The sequence below is a fragment of the Callionymus lyra genome, chromosome 1, assembly GCF_982586985.1.
Source record: "Callionymus lyra chromosome 1, fCalLyr1.hap1.1, whole genome shotgun sequence".
Lineage (NCBI taxonomy): Eukaryota > Metazoa > Chordata > Actinopteri > Syngnathiformes > Callionymidae > Callionymus > Callionymus lyra.
Window position 1 is genome coordinate 19,858,199 of NC_141818.1, and position 23,994 is coordinate 19,882,192.

Consider the following 23,994-nt stretch of genomic DNA (forward strand, 5'->3'; position numbering starts at 1 on the left):
GGACCGTTAATGATAGATGCTTCTTATTTGATCACTTTTCAAGATTTTTATGTCACTTTTTCAGTGTTCAAAATGATATAAACTCATAATATGACCATGTAAAATGGCAATTGTAAAAGGTACAAATATACAGTATATAGTCTCTCAATATTGTATGGCTCCCGTTCTCTTTAACCCTTGTGTTATCTCTGGGTCGAGGTAAACGACCTCCCCGGCTTCCTGAAATACACATTGACACAGAGGCAACACATGGGTTAAAAATAAAAAAATAAACTCTTATAACATTGCACATTATTCCCTCTTCTCATTTAAATTGTTAGTGAGGTCCTGTTTCTCCTTCAGATTTCTCAAATATTAATTTGCCTCGACGTCTCCATTTTTGTAGATGTTCTGGTTCTATTTCTAGCTCTGAAGATGACTAACAAAGTGTCACTCTCTACAAGATCCTATAGATGTAGCTGTTTTGATCTTGCATACATATCCTTTGTGTGATCGCTGTAACCTACATTGTTATGGATACTTGGCAACCGGTGGGAAATGTAGTATTACAGATGAGAGACTAAAATGAATCGTACTTTTGGGAAGGTTATCTCACACCGTTCACAACTGAAATAAAAAAAAGAAATGTGGTTAGTCATACCTTAGTGATGTCAGTATGCACTATGTGTGTGTGTATGTGTGTGTGTCTGTGTGTGGGTGATAAATTTGGTGTCAATAAGAGTACAATAGAATGTGCAGTCGGGCAGGTGCAGCTGAACTTTAAGCAACGTTTTAAATTGGCTGAAAACCTTTTTAAAAAACTTTTTTATCAGGAAAGATGGCTCACAATGTACAAACATTTCCAGCAGACAATTCCGGTTATATGGCCAAGTTACCCTACTTCTCACCTTTTTGAGGATTATTGATCTTACATTTTAATTTTGAGCACACCTGGCAACTCTGATTCGTGAAGTGTGTAACTTTAGGATAAAATAAGGACTTAAAAATCAAATATCTTGACCTGGATCTAAAACTAAATATGTCAGTGGTGCAAAGCCCTTCTGGACCGCACCCTGAATTTTGGTGACTCATTCTGATATATTTTATAAGAATGCAATAGATGTGATTGATAACAGTAATTTTATGACTTAATTAATAATATGACAGTGAAGCTATGTGTATAAGTTCTGCTTCAATTTGGAACAACCCGCTACTGGTTTGAAAATGAACCAAAAAAAAGGCCCGCTGCTGTGGTTCGCACATAACATGTGCCCCTACCCAAATTTGACCATCTAGGGCATATGCCTCCCAGACTCTGAGGCTTTGGCATGGCTGGGGTAGTTGCTCTTTTAGAGGCTCCTCGGAGGAGGAGCCACAACATGGAGGAACCCCAATGGTTTGCTTGGATACGTAGCCATCCATCTCCACTTAAAGGACACAGGGTACTCTTTTGAGGGAAACAACATACAGGTGCTGGTTAGAGAGGAAAGATGGTTTGAAATCCGAGTGAAATAATCCATTTTCACTAGGATATCACGAAGGACAACCAGAAACAAGACAATCCTGATTTGAATGATGCCTCTAAGATGAGCAAAAGCAGCAACATCAGTGCATGAGATCCCAAAGAGTCTCAATAAAAAAACAATTAACTAAAATTATAATTTAATTAGCCCCCCCAAAAACGAATCCTCACGTCCAGAGTAATCAGTCAATGAAGTGTTCAGCAGAGGACGGAGTGTGTTGCAAAGACACGGTTATATCAGAGTTATCTCTTCAAGGACTCGATCGGCACCAGGATCCGCAAAATACAATCCAGATTTATATTAGGCAGTGTTCAGTCTTCCAAAAATAGATAAATATATACAATGTCTGATCAAGACCCTCCGACTTCCGTCCCTCCTCTCACCTGCCTGAGGCAAACTTTTCCTTTTTCAAGCACCTATATTTGTCATTCATTCATTCATAAAACAGTTTAGAGCGAGTTTCATTAAATGTGGCCGGGCTGTTCAGATAGTGTATGCATTCCAAAGATGTTTTATTTGTACCACATTTAAATATGGCCTGATTCTGATTTGAAAATGTCAGATTCAATGAGACTTGTGCTAATCACACTGTCAAAGGCAAATCAGATTCAGGTCAATCGTAACTGCAGTGTGAACATGGCCTTTGACACCCCGGCTGTTGACACTCTGTTTCAGCCCACAGTGTGTGAAAGCGTGACTTAGTGTGAAGCGCTACAGGTGCTAAATAAGCATAGAAAGCATATATAATTGACAACCATTTCACATTTTACAACAATCCATACAGGTTTCCTAGGTATTTCCATTGTTTGGCTTTCAAATGGTGGTACAAAAAGTGGTAGAAGTGCTTTTACTCCTACTTTTACACTTTCAATATGAGGCACTTATTTATCATTATTGATACATCTAAATACAAAAGGTATTCATCTAACTTAGTAAGCACTCTGAAATACATGAATTAAACTTAGTTGATAGTTATGCAGTTAACTTACCAGTTGACGGCCTTTTCCAATTTTGTAGATAGGATAAACCTTGGAGGACTTCATTGAAACGCATGTGTTCAATTCTTTCTGCGGTGAAAAGACCACTATTAAAGGGTTAAACTTTTTTTTACAATATATTTCCTTATTTCCTGAGACACAAGACAATCCTTATTTGAATGATGCCTCTAAGATGAGCAAAAGCAGCAACATCAGTGCATGAGGTCCCAAAGAGTCTCACAAAAACAAATAAGTGAAATTAAAATTGAATTAGCCCCCCCCAAAAAACGAATCCTCACATCCCTAGTGATCAGTCAATGAAGTGTTCAGCAGAGGACGGAGTGTGTTGAGAAGACACTTATTGTATAACAAGAGTGCGTTGCTGAAACAGACATTCTGATAAACTCACACAGAGTGAGAGATTCAGGAAAGCCTAAATTGAGTTATAGGTCAAAGGTAAGATAGGTAGAGAGGACATCATTTTTTAATGATATCTTCTGTACTTGGAGAACAGAGTCTTTTGTGAGATGCTTCATTGGCCTTTATAGTAATTCAATGAATGCAACAGGAAAGGTTTAGTTAGAAGATCAAGACAAAGCAGCAGCAGAGACCAGGAATAGCAACAGTTCAGTATTGACTTTGTTGGCTTGTTTCGTTGCTTAGTAACTCCTTACAGTTTCTCCGCTGTGTGTTCTCGACTTGCTTTGAAGATGACAAAATTGGGAGGAAGCTTCTTTTACGTTGAAACACATGTTTGTGAATTAGCGTGACTTCATCGTATTTAATGATATTTACAACCTCCATGTCAGGGGTGACCCAGGAGCGGAAACAGCCAATAGAGCCAGAGGAAAACTTTTTTTTTTTCATTTACATTCGTCTTAAAATGTATAATCCAGAACCCAAAACGTATCCAATTAATAATTCCAAATACAAATCGTATCCAAATCGGGCTTTGTCTGGATAGAGTCGCTCCTTATCTAATGGAAGAACTCGCATATCGAACATCCCCCGACTCGCACACATGCAAGAAAAACAAGAAACACAACACAATATTTAAGTAAAACAAATACAACGACAAAAATGGGAAACACGACAGTTCAAATGTACAACACACCCTTAGGTCACTTCTACATAGTTGCATCTACTGTTCACAGAGCCTTTCTATTCGCTATTAGACTATAGACAATTTATATTAAATTTATTATATTGTATTTATTCTGTGTTCCTTCACTCTTGTGTTTCACAATCACACCTGACCGGAACCAGCCCGTCATCCTGCAACCACCATTTAAACTTGTTGGTTCCAGTCCGTGGTGTCTAAGCAAGCAAACTTATATGTTGGTCCAGTTGACTCTCTGTTTTTGCTTGATTTCTTTTTTTGTGGTGCTTGAGCATTCCTTAGCAATAATGTGTGAGTGTTTTTGAACCTTCACATGCTTTCTTTTTTCTTTTGTTCCTTCTGCCGTACGTAATTTTACCTCTGTTTCTTTTCTTTTTGCTTTAGTTATGTCCTGTGTATTGTTTATCGTCTTTAATTTTGTTTATTGGTTTGTATCAGAATTAAAAGCCTACATTCACTCCAAGTAGTTTATATTGCTTCAGATGCTGTCTTTTTCTTTAACTTGGACTTAACAAAGCTTAAAAAAGATCTTAAAACCATAACACAAATTGATTTAATATATCTTTATTATTCCCACGTTAGGGATATTTGAGATACTGTCCTCATAAAACACAATACGTTTCTGTAGGACAGTGATTACAATACAAGTGATGTTGATTTGTACAGTGATTCACATACAAAACATTTACATTATTTCTTGTTGAATTAGCTTGAAGGGACTTCTGAGACACGCTGGAAGATGGTGACCCAAAAAAGACGACTTTATTCGGTGTCCGCTTGGAGCAATATGTTTTATTCAGTGTGGCTGACAGGTGCCCGATGGAGTCTTGGCATAAACTGTCCTGTACAGCACAGACAGAATGATTAAGCCACGGTGGCTGACATATGTCCTTTGGTTGCCTGCATGCTGTTCACTGTAGGACAATTCAGGAATGTTTGAAAAAAGAAATGCTGAAAACACATAAATGATGCACAGTTTTAAAGAACACTGCGTTGTCTGAAAGTATTGAGGCTGGTTTCTGAAAATTCAGTGCGGAATACTCTTGATTATTGTTGTGGGAGTTGTGTAGTCACAACGCTGTGCTAATGAGAAGCTAGCGCAGCCTCTCCCACTCTGATGAGTCTCATGTGTCATGGTCCCTGTGCAAACTAAGGCCACAACTATTGATCGCCAAATGTTGATGTGCGATTTATCTCTTAAGGCTGAGCGAGTTATATTCTAAAGAAAAAGTCTCTGGCTGTACTTTTTTTTGGTTAAGGTGTCCCTTAAGAAACCATTACCCCCTTACCACAAAAATCCTATATAGATTTTTTTCAAAGATTTGTAGAGAAGAAAAATGTGCTTTGGGTGAGTGTTTTATTCCATTTTCACCAAAACAAAATACATTTTCAATATCTTGTAGTTAAACATTCCATATGTCATTATTAGTGTAGCAGCTTTAGAGGAAAATAGACAAGAACAAACTTTATAAAAATGTACTAAACAATCACAGAACCACAAAATCTATTTAACATATTTGCAAAAACAAACATTTACTTCTGGACATTTATTTTATGACAAATGTCCAGGTGTTTTCAGCTGATGGTAGGACTTGATTAAACTCCTACAGTCAAACTGCAACTAATATTTCTTTATGCATTTTTTGGAGTTAAAAGCATGTTCCAAAATGTTGAACACATTTAACAACTAGCACTTTTTGACACCTTTTGACGGTATTTCCAACCAAAAAGGGAAATTACTTCCATTTCGCCCATTCATCCTCCAGCCACGTCTCAGTGAACACATCATTAGAGCTTTGTACATTTAGCACTTTTGTACCGTTAGCAAGCATTGGGTTGAAACTGCATTAAGCAATCTCTATTTTTTCAGAGGCACTAGATGTCACTCTCTGCTCTATAACTTATTGTTTTGAACACCTATTCCATTGAAACTTTACACAATTTTTAGACTGTGGGCGCCACATACGGAATAAAAGTGTGCCCCATTGTCAGCCCACCCTTTGATGTTTTATTGCTTTCTGGAACCATTTAAATGTTTTTCATCTCACATATCATTCAGGAATTATTGTACTTAGATGCCTGTCTGGACATGTGTGCAGATGAATCTTGTCTGTGTTTGGGCAAAATATAGAAAATTCAACCCATATTTTACTTGTTCTTGAGCCAAAGGCAATAACAAACCAAATAACCACCATCTGTGGATCTGGCATTCTCTGTGAACTTGGGGATTGGCTGTTTAGTCGTGACATTTTCCACTTGTGATGGTGTGTACACTTGTTCCCCTTGTTCCATCTTTTATTACTTATCGGGGACAGAGTGAAATTTAACAGCAGACTGCTTTTGAAGTGAATCCACAAGCGGTTCTGTAAAAGAGTCGGCTACCCGTCAATTGCATTTTCTGTGTAGCTGTGAATTGTCTTGACCCAGTGAGCTGAGCTCGATGTTTGTACAGACATAGAAATATGCTTGGTTCCCTTAAGAGTGCAACGGGAAATGCAGTGTGAAAGGGAATAATTATCTCTTTGTGTCGCATTATCCTGCTATACGTCTGCACATGTCACTCACGGAGAGAATGATCGGCTGTTTATTCACAGTGCTTTCTGCATGTCTGATGTAATTTCATGCATATTTAAAGAGAAGATAACTTTATTAAAAATGGCAGGAGATATAATTGAATACGGAAAGGAAATAAAGGGACACTGGAGGACAGAATCTCTCCATGACGTGTCCCAGACTTGTTCCTAGTGAACATAGTTCCCCATTTCCTTGAGAGGATTCTATTTTTCTTCTTCTTTAAAATGTGGAGATGAAACTGTAAACTACACCCTGCACACTTTCTCACGCACACACAGTGTAGCCCCCAAATTACACTGGCTATACAGAAGTGAGAGTCTGTTAAAATTGACAAACATTTGTCATTAAGTACTACTGACGGAATACAACTCAAACAAAATGTATAACTATAAAAGTACTTTGAAACAAAAATGATGATGGCGTCTTGTCATGTCTGTTTGAGTCTGTGTTTCAATGTTTTTACGTTGCGTTTCCAGCACCTACAGCTGCAATAACCTCAGACAAAGTTGTGATTTCAGTAGTGCTAACTCCCAAACAACAACCACTCCCGTAAAACCCCATCCGGAGACGAAAAAATAACTTGTCACCGACTCATGCAGGTGGTGGCTCACCCCTAACAGCTCGACTGACAGTGCTCTTCTTAATGCAAGTCGGGGGCCGTCAACCCCTCGCCTGACAGGCGTCAATACACCAGGGACTTCCTGCTTCGATTTAACAACCCCACTGTCACAGGACCACCATCGGACCAGATCTTCCCAAGCCTGGAGGAGTTTAAGATCTACCACCGTGGCACAGACGCACACTCCAGAAAGGCGCAGAATCAGGGAAGGAGAGGTGGTGCAAGGGAATCGTGTTCGTATCCCTCTACCCTCAATCATACTGGGCAACGTTTCGATGGAAACAAGATCCACGCCCGACTTCTATTTGTAGACTTTTCTCCGGCATTTAACACCATCCAACCACATCTGCTGGTGAACAAGCACAGAGAACATTTGAACCTGGACTGTTACACCACAGGGTGGATCTTGGACTTGCTCACTGACAGGTCACAGAGTCAACGAGCACCAATCCACACCGTCAAGGACTTCCACCGGATCCCCGCAAGGCTGCGTTCTCTCACCTCTATATCATGTACGCGACTGACTGTTGCTGCAAATCTGACAACCGTCACATTGTTAAATTTGCAGACGACACAGTTCTGGTGAGCTTGCTGAGTGGAACAGAAACATCCCTGTTTTAAATTATTTTTAAAATTGGTGCAGTCAGGCCTTTTTAGAACTCAATGTCTCAAAAACTAAGCACATGTGTATTGATTTTAGACGCCACCCTCCCACACCTGCAAACACCACAGTGCAAAATAAGTGACAACAAACTGACTTACACACAAAACACTGACGTCATCATAAAGAAATGCCAGCAGCGACTGTTTTGCCTGAGGAAGCTTCCACTAACCTCAAACAGAAAAACTCACACATCAGGGTCACAGCTACGAGCAGTAAAATTATAGGTTCCCAACACCAACCACTCACCGATCTTTACAACACCCAGGTAATGAGGAAAGCAAAATCCATCATGTCAGAAAGTACTCACCCGCTTCACTCAGAATCCGCCTCAGACAACCAACAGCCAAAACAAACCGCTACAAACACACATTCATCCGCTCTTCCATCTCACTACTTAACTCCACACAGTACAAGCAGACCCAGGAACTCACCTAGCCCATCCCACAGTATTTTAGTATATGCTTTTTTTATTTTATTCATCTTTTGTTGTGTGGTTGTTTGTCACTGTGTTTGTCTTAACTGCTGCAAAACCAATTGCCCCACGGGGAAGAAATAATCTTGAATCTTGAATCTAAAAATAAAACTTTTATTGCCAGCAAGTAGCAGCTATAATGAAATACACTTTCTCAAAAAAAAGTATTGCTTCCGAACTACAATGTCCACAATACTTCAGTTTACTTCTAAAAATGTGTAGTGGTTTCTACTATAAATTCAAACTTATTGTAAACATTTTTAAACTTTTTTAACTGCCAAAAATGTAAACAAAGAACATCAAATGCTTCAAGTAGAAATTGATTTAATTGTAATTTACTGCCAACACCTACTTCACTGCATAATATAATAATAAAAACCATTTTATTATGATTCATTTCATATTTAATGCATCGGTCTTATTCTACTTGATACATTCACAACGTTGTTTTCAGAGTTTTCTCTATTTGACGTCCACGCTTGAAGGAAAAAAATATATCCACATGTTTGACCTTTGTGTCTATATTGGGACTAAACATCTGAAAATGTCTGGGACAATCATCTTTGTGTAAGTTCTAAAGGGTGTCCACCTCTAAGGAGATTAGTTTAGATTAGGGAAAGAGAAGGACAAGACATTCATCTAAGTATTTCCTGTGGGGTTGTTGGAGAAAGTGCAATATATGGGACTTGATTAGGGACAGCACCTTTGTAACACAATTCACAAAACTGAAAGCTGCACTCAGTTGTTTTATATTCATCGGAGACGCGGCTCTCACCACTGTTATATAACCGTACAATAGGAGAATAACACTCATGTCTCAATGACGCAGACCATTTACATGAAGCACCATTTAAAAAGCTAAGTTATGACAGAACAGGAACACGTCCTCTGGCTGCTTGTTGACATTTTACTAACTTGTGGAGTCGCAGGTGACCTCCGTCCGCCTCGTGCCACTCGTCCACTGTGATGTAGCAGGACCAGTAGGTATGTCAACGCTCAAATCGGTCCCCGCCTGGAGCGTCCTTGTGCTCGATGGTAAGGGGAGCTCAGGCTGTAGACTCAACAGAAGAGGAGGGTGAAAGGGCCACATGGAGAGAAATACACAGTAGTACCGGATGATGCTTTAACATATGCTGCCCACAGGCTCAGTATCGCACAATGGCAGGCTGTGGGTGTTGACAGGAGTGCAACACTCACTTTGCTATTTTTAATTTGCCCCAGTAATTAAGTGGGGATGCTTTGATAATGTATTCAGAAGAGAGCTGTCAAGTGCATGAACACCTCTTGCATAAACACTCAGTGATAAGGAGGCTGTTCATTAATTAGAGCAAATGCACCCCAGCAGTATGAAAACAAACTTTCACTAATGTCATGATAATTCTCTTGAACGAGCTTGAATTGGATTTAAGGAGTTCAATATTGAACAACACATATTTGTAACACTCTACAGGTCAAATGTTTCATGCTCTATCTTAAAGTGATAGTTCACCCAAAATACAAATTTCACTCATTTTCTACTGACCCTGATGTCAACGAAGGGTTTGAACTATTTTCAGAGTGATCTGTTTCTTTTAGAGTTATAGACAAAAATCTATGTACATTTTAATGTAGCGACTGGAGCTCAGTTGTCTTCATCTTCCCCAAAAAGACAAAACACTTTCTGGATCAATTCTTCTTTCCCTATTCAAAATGGACATTACAGACGAGCAGTATGGAGGCATTTGGATGTTTTTAAGTGCATCATTTTGGAGTAAGATAAACCTGAGCATCAGTCCAGGGGGTCCTGCACCTTCTTGTTGCCCTATGACATAATGGGACTAAACAGTTTATAACAACTATCTATAAATGAATTACTGATGGGAAAATGTTAAACTAAAGTATGTTTATTAAACTTACCTAAACACATATACCATGATTATAATTAATTCAATGCTGGTATTGTTTGTCTGCTTCATGTGTGAAGAAGGAATTTGGGGAGTAGAGACTGTACCAGCAACTGGACTCTAAGGGGTAATCGCCAACTCTGACCTTAAGGGTAATACATTTGTTTTAGTCATACACGGCTTGTGAAACTTTAAAGATTTGGGTTCAATCTCTGCTCTCTCAATTTTAATTTTACAAGGTATTTTTTTTGTTACTTGCAGTCTCTTTGTGTTCTCTTGTAATGAGTGGATAGAGAGTATCACTGATGTTCTGGTGCGGACGGGTTACAAGTTTTTTGTAAGTTTTAATTAAAATGTGCTTGCACTTTCTATCCACACAAGGAGCACAATAAAAATGTATTTTGTTTCTTTAACTGCTATAAGTAGACACATTTAGTAAGTAAAGTGAAAGTTGTAGGCGGCAAAAAAAAGTCATATTTATTGAAAAGTTTATAATTGGCAGAGAAATTACGTAAGTCTAAACAGAATGTGACTTTGATGACTTTCAAATATTAAAGATTAATATCAGCATAAAGCATCTGAAGACATCGTTGTTGTTTTTATCACACCACATGTGACTAGAAGCCAACCCCATAAACAAATGGGACAATAAACAACAATAAAAAGTATTCTGACTGACATCAGCTCAGTAGGTGGCGCCCTCAAATAATGTGAAGTTTCATCCGCAGTTTTTCAGAGCAATAGATTATAGAGCAGACAGTGACATCTGGTTGACCCTGAAAAAAGGTTGCTGGTTCATGAAGCATCATCAACCCATCACGACATACATCTTTTATAAAATGTATTTGCTTTCACAACTTTGAAATTTCTCCTTCGCTCAGCATTTATTTGTTTTTTAAGATTGTTAACATTGAAGATCTTAAAACGGCGGAAACAGCCTGTTGAAGTGCAAACATAAATACTGTAGTCTGTCACAATGTGAATATACATTGGAGAGATCCTTTTAGGTATCTATGGGTGAGTGATTGAATTTAATTATTGACCCCCTTGGTCATTAGTTTAGTATTTAATTAGTCATTAATTGATTTCCACAGCAAGCCAGCCTCCTCTATCGTGACCCATATTTTGCATCCTCTCTAGTCACTCCTATTTTCTTGATAATTTTCCACATCCTAATTATTCCGTATCTTTGCTTAACAGAAATTTTTCAACTCGGTTTACATTCAGGTTTTAAGTCTGGCTTCCTTTACATTCCCACCATGAGTCGTCACCCTGATACACACATTTAAAATGTGAAAACTAGAGCATCTTCAACTGTGTCTCTTCCAACTCTGGATTTGCAAATGATAAATCTAATGCTATGTCAACACTTAGCCCTAATTTTCCATAAATAATGACAAAGGTGAGTATTTCTTTACAAAGAACCATCGTTAACATGGCATAAATTGTTTATAACAAAGAATATTACAGTTTAAAAGTTTAGTCAAGCACCAAATGTGATTATCCAAGACAAGCTGACTCCTCAAAACTAAAGTGCAAGTGAAACACGTACACATGAGATTGTTAGTCTAAAATATACAATTGAATCTGTTGTTATTGTGAAAGTGTGATCTAAAGGGAGATTTTAATAAATCTCCTGGAACAGGCACAGAAATGTGTCCTTGCACACCCTTGAGCGGCAGGATTAATATCCAGCTAATAAGAAGCTAAAATTACAACAGTTGGGGATAATTTTCCGCTCGGCTGCTGTTGAATTATATAAAAAAATGGATTTCTTCAATTTCTTTCTGTTGCTGCAGCAGATAGAACTTTAAAAGAAATGTCCTTGATTCCCTTGCGTTCTTTAATGCTGCAATGTATTTTTTTTCATTGCGTTGAACAGCACATACAACACGTCATAGGTCTTTTTAAGTAGAAATTAAATCACGAAACAAAAAAACCTTTAAATATCCATTAAAAATGTTTGTTAATATAGGTCACAGCTAAAGCTTTAAGATATACTTGCCATACTTTAAACATGTTTCAGCTTTAAGTACGATGTGGATTGAAACACCTGATGGTTGTGAATCTCATATGACCAAATATGGACTAGAACTCTCCACCAGAGTTGTGACCTTTCCTCTGCTTCTTGCTTGATGACAGCCAGGATTAGCTTCAACCTCTGTCCGGTGACTCCGTCTTCCCTAATGACAAATGAATGACTTAAATAATGCTGGGTGACGCGTATAGACAGGCCTGTGGCCTTATGATGGATCCAGCTTTCATCAGACATGTTTCAGCCATTCAGCTGTGTTTGCATCATGTTGAGGGATCATCCTTCCGTCTGAATACACCACACCTTACCACGATACCTTCTTCCTCACCTTGATTTAAGTATTTTATAGCCACATTTTATTTTTTCGTCATGGACATCAGGTTTAGTAGGTATAACCAGTGATGGTCTGATGAAGCTTCATGAAGCAGTGTCATTATTTTCAGAGCCCACAAGATGGAAGTCTCTGCACCAGCTGTTCTAATGAAATATCACATAATTTTTTTAACTTCTGGCGCCACCTACTGACCTCTAAACAACATGACACTGCTACATGAAGCTTCATCAGAAATTTTAAAGAATTTTGAAAAGGTTTATTTAGTTTGCTTTAATTCCAGGGAAATATAAATAAATACAAAGAATAGTTCAGGGACACTAAATAAACAATGATTTTTGCCACTGATAAAACCAGTTCCTTCCTTGGAGTTTCAGAATTAATATCGAACTCATTAGTATGAGACCCAGCATGCATCGCAGGACTATAGGGTACTCCAAGGCATGCTTGTTTTCTTTTTACATGTTCTATGGGTGATTCTGATTTTGCTTAAGTCATTCAGCTCAGCCAGCTGATCTTGGTTAAATTGGTGTACAGGGGAGACACAAACACACACATATACAGTATAATATTGAGCGAGACCCCATTTGGATGGTAAGAATTAAAATGAGTCTAATTTACTTAAATTACATTTTATTTAGATTTTATTTCCTTAAGTTGCCATTTTTCAACTATATAAAACTTATAAACCTTAAAAAAAAAAAGTCATTTTAGTCAAATGTAACACAATTTTTTTGGGGGGTTATTTTCTTTTTTTTTCTTGTTCAGGTTGTGAAATAACTCATTCCTAGTTCAATACAAGAGTTCAATCTGTGAAACTGCATCTGTCGCCAGGTTCGGTCGAGTCGAGGGTTTTCTCGATTGTCAGTATTTGTCATGCTACCCTCTCATTATTTTGGAACGTCTTCGTCTCTCCCTGTGGTTTCCTGCGTTGTTCCGGCTGATTTCTTTTTTTTTATCCCTCTGATTGTTCCCCGGATCTTTTTTTTCAATTTCACAGTGATTCAGTTCTTACGAATCATGCTGAGCACATAATAGAGTTTGTAAAATGTGCATAGATTTTCAATGATTCAAATCATTATCTTCATTAATGTCACTTTGTGTTTGGTATGAGTTGATGAAGTAATAAAACTTCATGATGCTGAGCTTTTTAAATTGCTATGTTTTTGGATTTTAACTGTTTTAATAAAAACTCACATCCGTTAAAGAGCCATCCCACCCTTTCTGCCGTGAACTGTTTCACGACTGTTTCAAGCTTCAATACGTTCAGTACAAGAATGGCGAGCAGCAGTTTGGGGTGACCATTATTCAATTTTCTTTTTTCTGGTTTTTAAAGACTATAAAAAATAAAATGTAAATGAAACCATTTTTAGTGCTGTGAAATGGTTAACTTCATGCACAATTGTTGTGTTAAATAACATTTTATATTAAAACAATTATATATTTAATTATTGTATAATTATATAAAATATAAAAGTTACAGGTGTCAATGGGCCAAACCTCTTTTTAGAAGCCGGAGTCTATCAGTTCCAGTCATGTTATGGTTGTGCTCATTTAACATAACATAAACCTAACATAATGTGGTCCATGGGGGAAAAGTATTTTAATTTCGTTTTAATGACAATATTTATTTTATGTTACGCAACTTTGTCGCCAGGATTGGCGCTTGACTTACTGCCTATATTTCCCATGAACTTGAAGCTATAATAAAGTTTGGTTGCTATAGCAATGGAAGGACGTAACTCAAGTGCGGTAGTCTATGTTTACCAAACTGTCTTCTATTTATTCCCATATCGGGTATATTGAGAGATTAAAACATGTTATTGCTAAATGTGGCACCGAGGCTGTGTACTGTGTAGTTATTTTCAGACCACCATCACAGTCAAACACAGACGATTGTGTTACCGGTTTGTCAATGTGATTGAAAGTGAAGAAGCTTCTGTGACTTTTCCCGGGTTTCCGCGTGTCCAATGGCAGCTACAATGGGCTCCAGTAGTCGTGTGAGTCAGACTGAGATGATTCACATATTGCAAAGTGACTCATCGGCTTCGAGGACTCCATCACACTTGTTGCACATCATTTCTGCTGTCATTGCATCACCTTTCAATAAAAGCTCATCCGTATAATCACGTCTACATTATTTGAGACGTGGACATACTACAAATTCACATGCCAAAAATTAAAATCCAGGGTCAAGGCGATTTTTAGATTAAAAATCAATTTGCTCCTTGCTCTGTTAAAACCACTCGTGAAATACATTGTCAGTTTAGGATCATGTCAGGCTCCATTTGTTTTCTACTGCTTATTTACTTAGCAAGGTGGCAGAGGACTAACGCATATCTCAGCTTCTTAGTGTAAAGAGGCAAGGGACACCCTGGACAGGCCACAGAGAGACAAATAACCACTTACACCTATAGACACTTTAAATCCCTGGTGCATTTAAACCGTAAAACCACGACCCCCATTTGGCCTCTCTGACAGTTATGTTATGTTGTTGCTGGCCACATACAGATCAGAGCTAAAGACAGGGGAAACCATCACTAAAACAATAAGGGTGTGGACTGATGAAATAACTGGAACACTTAAAGGTTGCTTTGAATGGACGGACTCGGATTTCTTTTTTTTTCTTACCTGTGGTAATGATCTAAACATGCTTACTAATGTGCTGTGGCACTAGTACACAATGACACAGACTTAAAATATACCTATTCACCCAAATCATAGGAAATAGGTTACAACGGGGGGACGCACTCAGAGTTAGGGAGTTGGAGAAAGATGGCTAGACTTTCAAAAATCAACTCCAATAAAAAGATGGAGCAAAAATGAATATCTGTCAATGCAAGGGAAGCCTGACAGGGTCTAGATTTTATGTTGGACAGAGTTGCCAAATTCCTAGAGGCCAGCCGTCCGGATCCCACCCCCTTTGCAGAAAATCTTCTTCAACCAACAACAACAACAGGACTACATCCAGTTTTGACTTGGCTGCTCAACTGTCATCTCCCCCAGCCTAACCACCACCGGGCAGCAGGTAACCTCCATCCTTCGTCGGGTCGAACAACATGAATCCTCTGGCCCTGATAAGCTCAGAAGTAGGATACTTAAGGACCGCTCTGCTCGGCGAGGTGGAGTGGTCGCAAGACTGTTTCAGTGCCTTTTGGATTTGGAAAACGTCCCAAATAATAGGAACGAATCCATCATAATTCTGATCCCTAAAAAGACACCATCTGGCCATAATGCTGTCACACAAAATGGATCTTTTTCAGTTTGCCTACAGGGCAAAAGGGGTTGTTAAGGAACCAAGCTTACAATAATACCGTCGCTACACATCTCTACACCCTAACACAAGGATCTTAATTATGGTCTTCATCTCTGCTTTTAACACTGTGCACATAGACACCCTGCTGTATGCTCTTTTAGACCCCCAAGTTCATCACACACTGGTATTATGGATGAGGAATCTTTTAAATGGCAGGCCACAACAGGTGCTTTTAAATGGTTTTAAGTCAAAGAAGCTGATGTTAAACACGTTGTTCCCAAGAATTGTGTTGTATCTCCCATTCTTTTCTCTGTGTATGCCAACAAAATCACCTGTACAGTGAGGGAATCAGTATTTTAAATATGCGGATGACATGGCCCTGGTGGCTCATCTGACACCACTGCTCTGGACTGTATCAGCAGGCTGTTGAAAAGCTGGCACAGGTTCTTTCAAGATTTGATATCAAATTGTTTGATTCTTATGCAATGTCCTGTGGTTTGCAGCCAATTTAAATCAAGTTGCAATTCTTCAAATATTTGCTTTGAATTCAAGATTTTGCATAAGTCTCATAATGCATTGCAACGATCAAACCTCTTTTTGCAATGAAGAGCCAAAGGCGAGTCTTTTAAGTGGACGGACAATGGCACAATTGTCGCTTCTGGACTGAAACGATTAGTTTTCACAACATTACCCCTATTAAACACTGCAGCTGTAAATGACACAGTAAGCTGCATTATTGTCTTCCTCTTATGAATATTATCTAGCAGCAGTTAATTGAGAAATAAACACCCTTTGGTGACTGCCCAGAGAAGCTAATTAGTTTAAACGGCTGAAGGAGGAGATACAGTGTTACCTCAGAATTTATGTCTCCGAACCAAATAGAGTTGAAGAACGGCAACACGTGTGTAGGCTGCACCCCCCCACACGCACTTTCTGGATCATATTTAAGCTAATAATACCCCAGTAATCATGCCAATATATATATTATCCAATTTGTGTGTAACATTATGAAGATCCACTTCCTCCCACAGTGAATTCAAGCTGGAGGGTCTCTTTGTGAGTCTGTGTCAATTCCTGCAGGGACGGACCTGCAGCAGGAGCAGAAAAGTTATCTGTAAATTGTAATAATGAATCCGAAATAGTTTCTTCTTCTGCTGCTGCTTTATATAATTGGCTTCTGTCACACAGCTGGGAGGTAAATGCTTCTTTTTTTTTTCTTTTTTAGGTTGCCAGCGTCAAAAGTGCTGCACAGAGCCACTCGCCTTTCTGTACATCAAAGCTGAGTTCTCTGAGCTCATATATTCGGATTTAAGAACATTCTGTATTACAACAAACCATCATACAGTAACTCCTTGACCTCTGTGTTTGTACCGTAGGTGATATTCCACAGTCAACAGTCTTTAGAATGAAACCATTCTTAATTATTTATGATAAAAAAAACAACACATTACCTTTGCTAAGATAAGAGTATTAAGGTATTATTGTCTCACTGCAATGTGGGTCATTTTCAAAATCCACTGATTAAAAAAAATGTTATTTTCATCATTAATTCCATATGTTCATAATTAGCTACTGGTGTCAAATATATTCAGATGAATTAATAACAAACAAATTGCATTTTATTTTTTAAATCAAATTTTTAAGGTTACTTGCGGCCTTTCTGTGTGAAGTTTGCGTGGGGTTACTCCGGGCACTCCGCTTTCCTCCCACAGGTTGATTGGGAACTTGAATAAATTGTCATTAGGTATGAGTGTGTGTTTGTATCTTTGTGTGCCCTGCGACAGACTGGCGTCCTGTCCAGGGTGTCCCCTGCCTCTCGCCTGAAGAAACTGGGATAGGCTCCAGCCCCCTGCGACACCCATAAGGGATTGAGCGGTAAAGAAAATTAATGATGAATGAATTGTTGCTTCTTGTGGTTGTGTGGAAATAATGGTCAGTCACCTGAAATTTACAATTGATTGGTGAATCGTACACATTTTATTTAACATCATTTCAAATACACCAGGGGCCTCATGTACAAAGTTTGTGCATCTTCTACTAAATACGGTCAGACACACTGACAATATTCAGATGTATGAATCTGCACGTTCACACAAATAAAACCACTTTTCCTTTATTCATCCCAATCAACGTAGAATTAATCGCAGCCTTGTTCGTCTCTTTCCACAAAAAAAAAGAAAAACAGATGAAAACATGAATTTAAACTGGATTTACAGTTTATATTTGTTCATTTAAACATTTCTGACATGGATCACATATTTAAATTTAAATTAGTGCAGACGAGCTCCGGTACAAATGTTTACATCTTACATTCAGGGATATTAATGCGAATACTTTATTAAAAGAGACGATCAGGGACTTATTTGAAACTTTAATTGGAGTTTAACAAGAATAAAACTGTAAATCAGTAACTTAAAGCACTGATTAGTGATGGTGAGGATGAAGATGGTCTGATCGTCTGATTTTTATATGAACGTGTGGCACAGCTGTGCAACACAAGGGCAAATCCTTATTACATTTATAAAAAAAAGCATTTTGTTGACAAATCACAAATGAAAAAATCATGTGATGGTGTATTTATACAGTGTAACTATAGCTTCAGTTTGATCAAACGGATGTGATGCTGTTCCTCCAGAACGTCTGTGAGTCTTAGAGAGTCATAGAGAAAGACTCCAAATTCCAATAAGTTTTTTCTGAATAGCATGAAATAGGGGATTCAAATATTAATTATAAAATGATCGATGTTGTCTTAATAAATACAGATCATCCATTTGGTAAATGAGATTATTTATAAGTTTGTGACTAATTTAATATCCACTTGTGTAACTACAAACACTTGTGTGTGTTAATTTTTGGTCAATATTGATCGTTAATATAACTAATGTGAACATCTCAACGTGACTAGTGACGCTGACATGCATCCGAGCAGCTGATCCGTACACGACCTGCAAACTTGTTGGGAATTCAGACCATTAGTCTGTTCCTTATTGACACATATGGACTTTGACGTGGAAAAGTAGGTCCACACCTTTTTGATTTACCAAACTGGATCAAATTCCAATCTATTGTCTTTCCTTCAACCTGTTTCACTTTTATTGTAAGCCTCTCTGTAATTGTATTACCATACTCTATGTTCCTTATCTTTTCTTAATCACTGGAATCTTTATAGGTCACCATACCATCATGAATATTAATCTACTTTGATTTTGAGCAAACCATGGTAATGCAATAAGTATGCAATAATCCAGCCATGCTGTTGGAAACCAAAGGTTGCAGGCAACACTTGTAGACTAATGCAGCAGAATGTAAAAGACTAGAACTGCATCTGTTCAAAAATATTAACTACTTCATGAATATACTTTATTCTGTTAATCAATCTTTTCTACAGCACACTATACAATTCATTTCAGGTGTGGATCATTCCTCTCAGATATTTTAAACTGAGATTAAAAAAATGATTCATTTGATTAATGCATTCTCAATTTTTAAATGTCTTTACAGCACTAGTTGCAGATTATATTATATTCTCCTCCTCTCGTCATTTCCCTCCTGTGCCTTTTTGTTGCGTCTCACAAATAATTGCAAGAATTCAGAGAACCTTGCAGAAATTGTGTTACTTACTATGTGTGTGTGTGTTTGAAGTGTCAAGCAGTGTGAAATTCAAGTGAAGTTTGTGATAGATAAGATTTAATTACACATCCGGAAGAAAGATTGACAGTTGCTGGCCTAGGAAACTAAGCCAAACCACACTCAGGTGCTCCCTGCTGTCCTGTTCACTTACAGCAGAAGTCAATCAGCATCTGCCGGATGTCACTGCAGGTTATTGTTGATTTGTCTTGCTGAGAATGTCCACGGATGCCTGGTCCTGACACCTCGTCCATCTGCTCTCAGATCTCTATTGGCGCCACGGACATGCCGGCTAGCTCCAGTGATGAGGTGAGAAACAAGACAGATTAGGTTCGTTGCTAACTGCCAAAACCAAGTGTCTCGTTATTCACTTGAAGATTAAGTGATCAGTTTCCATCAAGACTGACTTGTTTATTTTAGGAATTTAAACCATCAACATGAAACAGGAATGCTTTGGTCTTCTATCTGATTTGGTTTTACATAAAACAAGCTCACTTTGCAATAAGAGAAATAAACATATATGAAAGTTTTGCTCACCAAAAAAAAAAAATCTTATCCCTATTTTCTAAGCATTCTATTTCAGCGGTCTATTTCAGTCAACTGCTTGAACGATTGAACCTGCTAAAATGTATAATTCCTATAATGAAGAAGAAACAAGGATATGGATTATCAACTGTCTCTCCTGCAGTTAATACAAAACTCTGCAGTGAGAATTCTGACCCGCTCTAGTAGAAGAACTAACATTTCCCCGATCCTTAAATCTCTTAAAATTCTGGTTCTTACTTTCAGAGCTATTCATGGTCAGGCTCCTCCTTACATCACTGATCTGATCCAGCCTTACATGCCAGCTCGGGCTCTGAGGACTGTAGATCAGAATCTACTGATGGTTCCGCGCACACACTTCCGGACCAGAGGAGAGAAATCCTTCCTGGTTGCTCCTAAGCTTTGGATCGATCTTCCTCTCTCTCTGCGTTTGATGGATCTACTGACTCCTTAGAGAAACATCTTAAGAACTTTTTATTGGTGCAGGCTTTTCCGTGATTTTCTGCGACACCTGCTTTTTTCTTCTATCTTTCCTTTTAAAGTATATATTTTAACTGTGTATTGTTTTTGATTGTCAAAGCGCTTTGTGACCCTGGTCTAGAAAGACGCTTTACAAATAACCTTTACTTACTTACTAACTTACTTACAAAGTTTAGTTTCAGAAAAGTATTAATATTATAGTATTTAAATTAGTAATGGTGAATGACAAAACACGGTAAAAAATATGGAAACATAGCATGTCTTATTTTTCACACTTTTTCCTGCTCATGTGTTTTTTTGGCTGAATGTTGGACTAATTTCAAAGCAGCATCTGCCCTTGTTCACGCCTTCACTTTACATACTTTCTTTAGCCTTGTAGATTCTGCTGATGGGCAGACATTTAAAGAGAATTTTAAAACAGCAACATGCTTGTTCAGCTGACACTGGCAGCTCCGTACGACGTTGCTGACTCGTTTTATTCCACTTTTTACGCTGGAATTACATTGCGTTTTAACATACAACACATAGTGATATAGCTCTTTACCTAGCCCTCCTCTTTGCTTTACTATTGTTGACTTTATTTAGTGATTTATTTTTTTTTGGTTTATTGTATGCATAAAACAGCAGAAAAAACTTGACCTAATTTGAAATCAGATGACATAAAATGAAGCTTACACAAGTCCAAAACATGAAATTCATGAGAATATTGTGATTCAGGTGGCTCACTTTAAATATGCTGAACATGGTTCAATTGGTCACAACCCTTCAGGAGCGTGCACCTGAATATAAGAGGCACTAACCCTAACTAAATAAAAAATGACACAAACATGTTTCAGTAGAGGAACATTTTGATACAGCTTTTCACACTTATTTCATCATCTGTCCTCATTAGTGGAGCTAAACAAATGGTGAATTTAAGATGCATTGCTGCACGAAAACAGCTCTGACAGAGACAAAATGTGCAGCAAAAGAAACATTTGCATGTAAGGACAGAATGAGATGGACTCAAGTGAAACGTTTTATCTTTTACTTCCCCTCATGAACAGTCACATGCCTGACCTAAAAGTGTAAAAGATAAATACCCGCATATGGAGATGTGACACACTTTTTGGGCAAAACTAGAGGACATTCTCTCTCTTTTGCAGAGCACACTCTGTAACAAACCCAAGTCCAACGATAGGAATTCATGAAGTGTAGCGACACTGCGGGCAGGACAAGCAGGTATCGTTGTAATTGAATCACTGCATGATTAAAGTCAACTCAGATTTCAAAGAAGAGCTGAACTGTCTACCCCAATCTAATCCCATTACCATGATGTACACAAAACACACTTCAGCGTCTAGTTATCATATTTTCAGGCTATTATTCCACTTTTAGTGGGAAATCGCTTTGATTTAAAAATAGCCAACCTTTGAAGGCAATTCGGTCAGAGGTAATGAAGGTCTCTTTGTCTGTTGGCATTTCCCATGAGGGTTTGCCATAGCAGGCTAGCTTCTACCACCTTAACTTGTGCATCCTCTCTGCTTATACATTGACCCCTTCCTGCCCTCTTTTTTTTACCTCTTTTTCAGGCTGTTGCTCCTAAGCTTTGGAACAATCTTCCTCTTTCTTTGCGCTTGATGGAGTCTACTGACTCCTTTAAGAAACATCTTAAGACGTTTCCATTTGTTCAGGCTTTTCCTTGATTTTCTGGAACTCGTGGTGTTATCAGTTTTATCTTGACCTTTTAAATATATACTTTATTGAATATTGTTTTGATTGTTTAAGCGCTTTGTGACCCTGGTCTGGAAAAGCGCTATACAAATAAAAATTACTTACTTACTTACTTACTCTAGTCCTTGTCCTTCATGACCCTCGTCTCTACTCCCTTTATGTCTACATCAAAGGTCATTTGGACCTGATGTTTTGAACTTATAACTTTATAAAGTTCTGAAATCTTGGCGAACAAGAGGTTACGAGAGCAGAGTCTGTAATCCAGCGTAATAATGGTCATCGCTCTTCCTCCGTGTGAGAGTAAGGCAGACAAGATAATGCGCAAATGAAGTTGATAGTTTGATTTTGTTCTGCACAGTTAATCTGTGCATCATACATACCCACACTGATAGATACACATAAACATAATTTAAGTTGAAGATGATCCATCTGATAGATCACATCAAGGAAATAGAAATGCACGTGGTCTTGTTCACATTGATAAATCAATGGTGAGATCTAAGATAGCAGCATAAAGAACTGACTCAATGCAAAAAGATGACAAAGGTTTGAGAGGCCTGAATAAAAACACACTGTAACTGTTTTGATAGGCGAGTTATTTTTGTTGATGTAGCTAGAGTATGTCACCGGGGTATAACTGGAACTCTTCTGGAAAAAAGTACAAATTATGTATCATTGTTGCTGGTATTCAAATGCTTTATGACCCACTATGAAACAGAAAAAAATGACCCTGATTGGAGGCAAGACAGGGAGACATTTTTTCTTTTCACATAAAAGGTCTCGCTATGAAAAACCTAAACTCCATGAACCAGGAGAAACACTCAGATCTGATCGTAAACACCTGTGTCCCAAAAGTGGCAGCAGCTCAAGGTAATGAGTTATTAGCGTAAATCCCTGCCTATGAATATACAACGATGATCATACAAGGAGGAGTATATGATCCTGTCCACCTGTCAGACACGCCGCAAACACAGAGAGAAGAACAAACTTAAATGGAGTTCAGAAAACTTTTATTTTCTTTTGTTAATAATCAAGTTAAAAACAAATGTTAGATGCCGTTATTCATCCTAATGTAACTATCTCATCAGATATCGTTGCCTCTGTAGAACAGAGGATTTATCGCAGATTAAACATAATGATTTGACCTAAATCTGGGCACAAATAAAGGCACAAAAGAAATACTAAAGTCCTGCCGACGAGAACATCACTCACTTTATCCTCTGTCAGGAAAAATTCTTGACAATTAATTATATACTTTTTTTCTAATTTTCTTTTTAAGTATTTTTTAAATAAACATTCGTCATGTAGAAAAAGTGTGTAACCTAAGGAGAGATTTACATCAATAATTCACAACCAGTAACATCATTTTCAACCTGCTGAATGTCAATTTATTTAACTACATATATATATGGACACCGGCTCGATAAATCACAGCTGATGAAATGAGGCCATCAGCACATTGAAGTTGAGACAGAATTTTTTTTTTTTTTTTTAAAGATAAATATAACCAAAGTTAAAGTTTTCCTGCCAAAAAGGCAAAAAGTAAATGAAGAAAAGCTTCAAACAGAAAAAATGAGACATACTTCAGTTTCATCTTCTACTTTTAAATTGAGATAAATGCCATTTTCACAATAATGGAGATGTTGTCAAGTCAGAAACGGATTCGTTTTTTTTGGATTCTAACCTCCCTCGAGAGGTGAACTTTTCCCACTTGACCAGGAATCACCTTGGAATTGGAAGAAGAGCTAAAAATGAGATTTCTGGTGAAAGACAAGTCTGTGCTCGGGCTGCTGACCCTGTTCTTGGATGAACAAATGAGTTATTCCATTAGCTGCTGTAAGAGCCTTATCGAGCTTGAGTGACTCACACAGAGGAGTAATGGCCTGACATGTCATTAGAGGTGACACCTTTTAAAGTACACTTGTATACTCTGAATATTATGGGCTGAAGGGTATAATTTGGCTGAAACTATACATGTAGGGGCCGAAACCTAAGAATGAATGGATAAGAAACAGCTGCTGCACAAGTATCATTCAATTTCTACTGCAGAATCTGCTGAAGAAATTGAATGATACTTGTGCAGCAGCTGTTTCTTTTTAAAACATGGTAGCAATAGACTTAACTAAAGTCATCTGAAAAGTCTAAAAAGTGATATTAAAAGACAAAAATGAATTGCTTGTTAAGAAAAATCTTCCAAT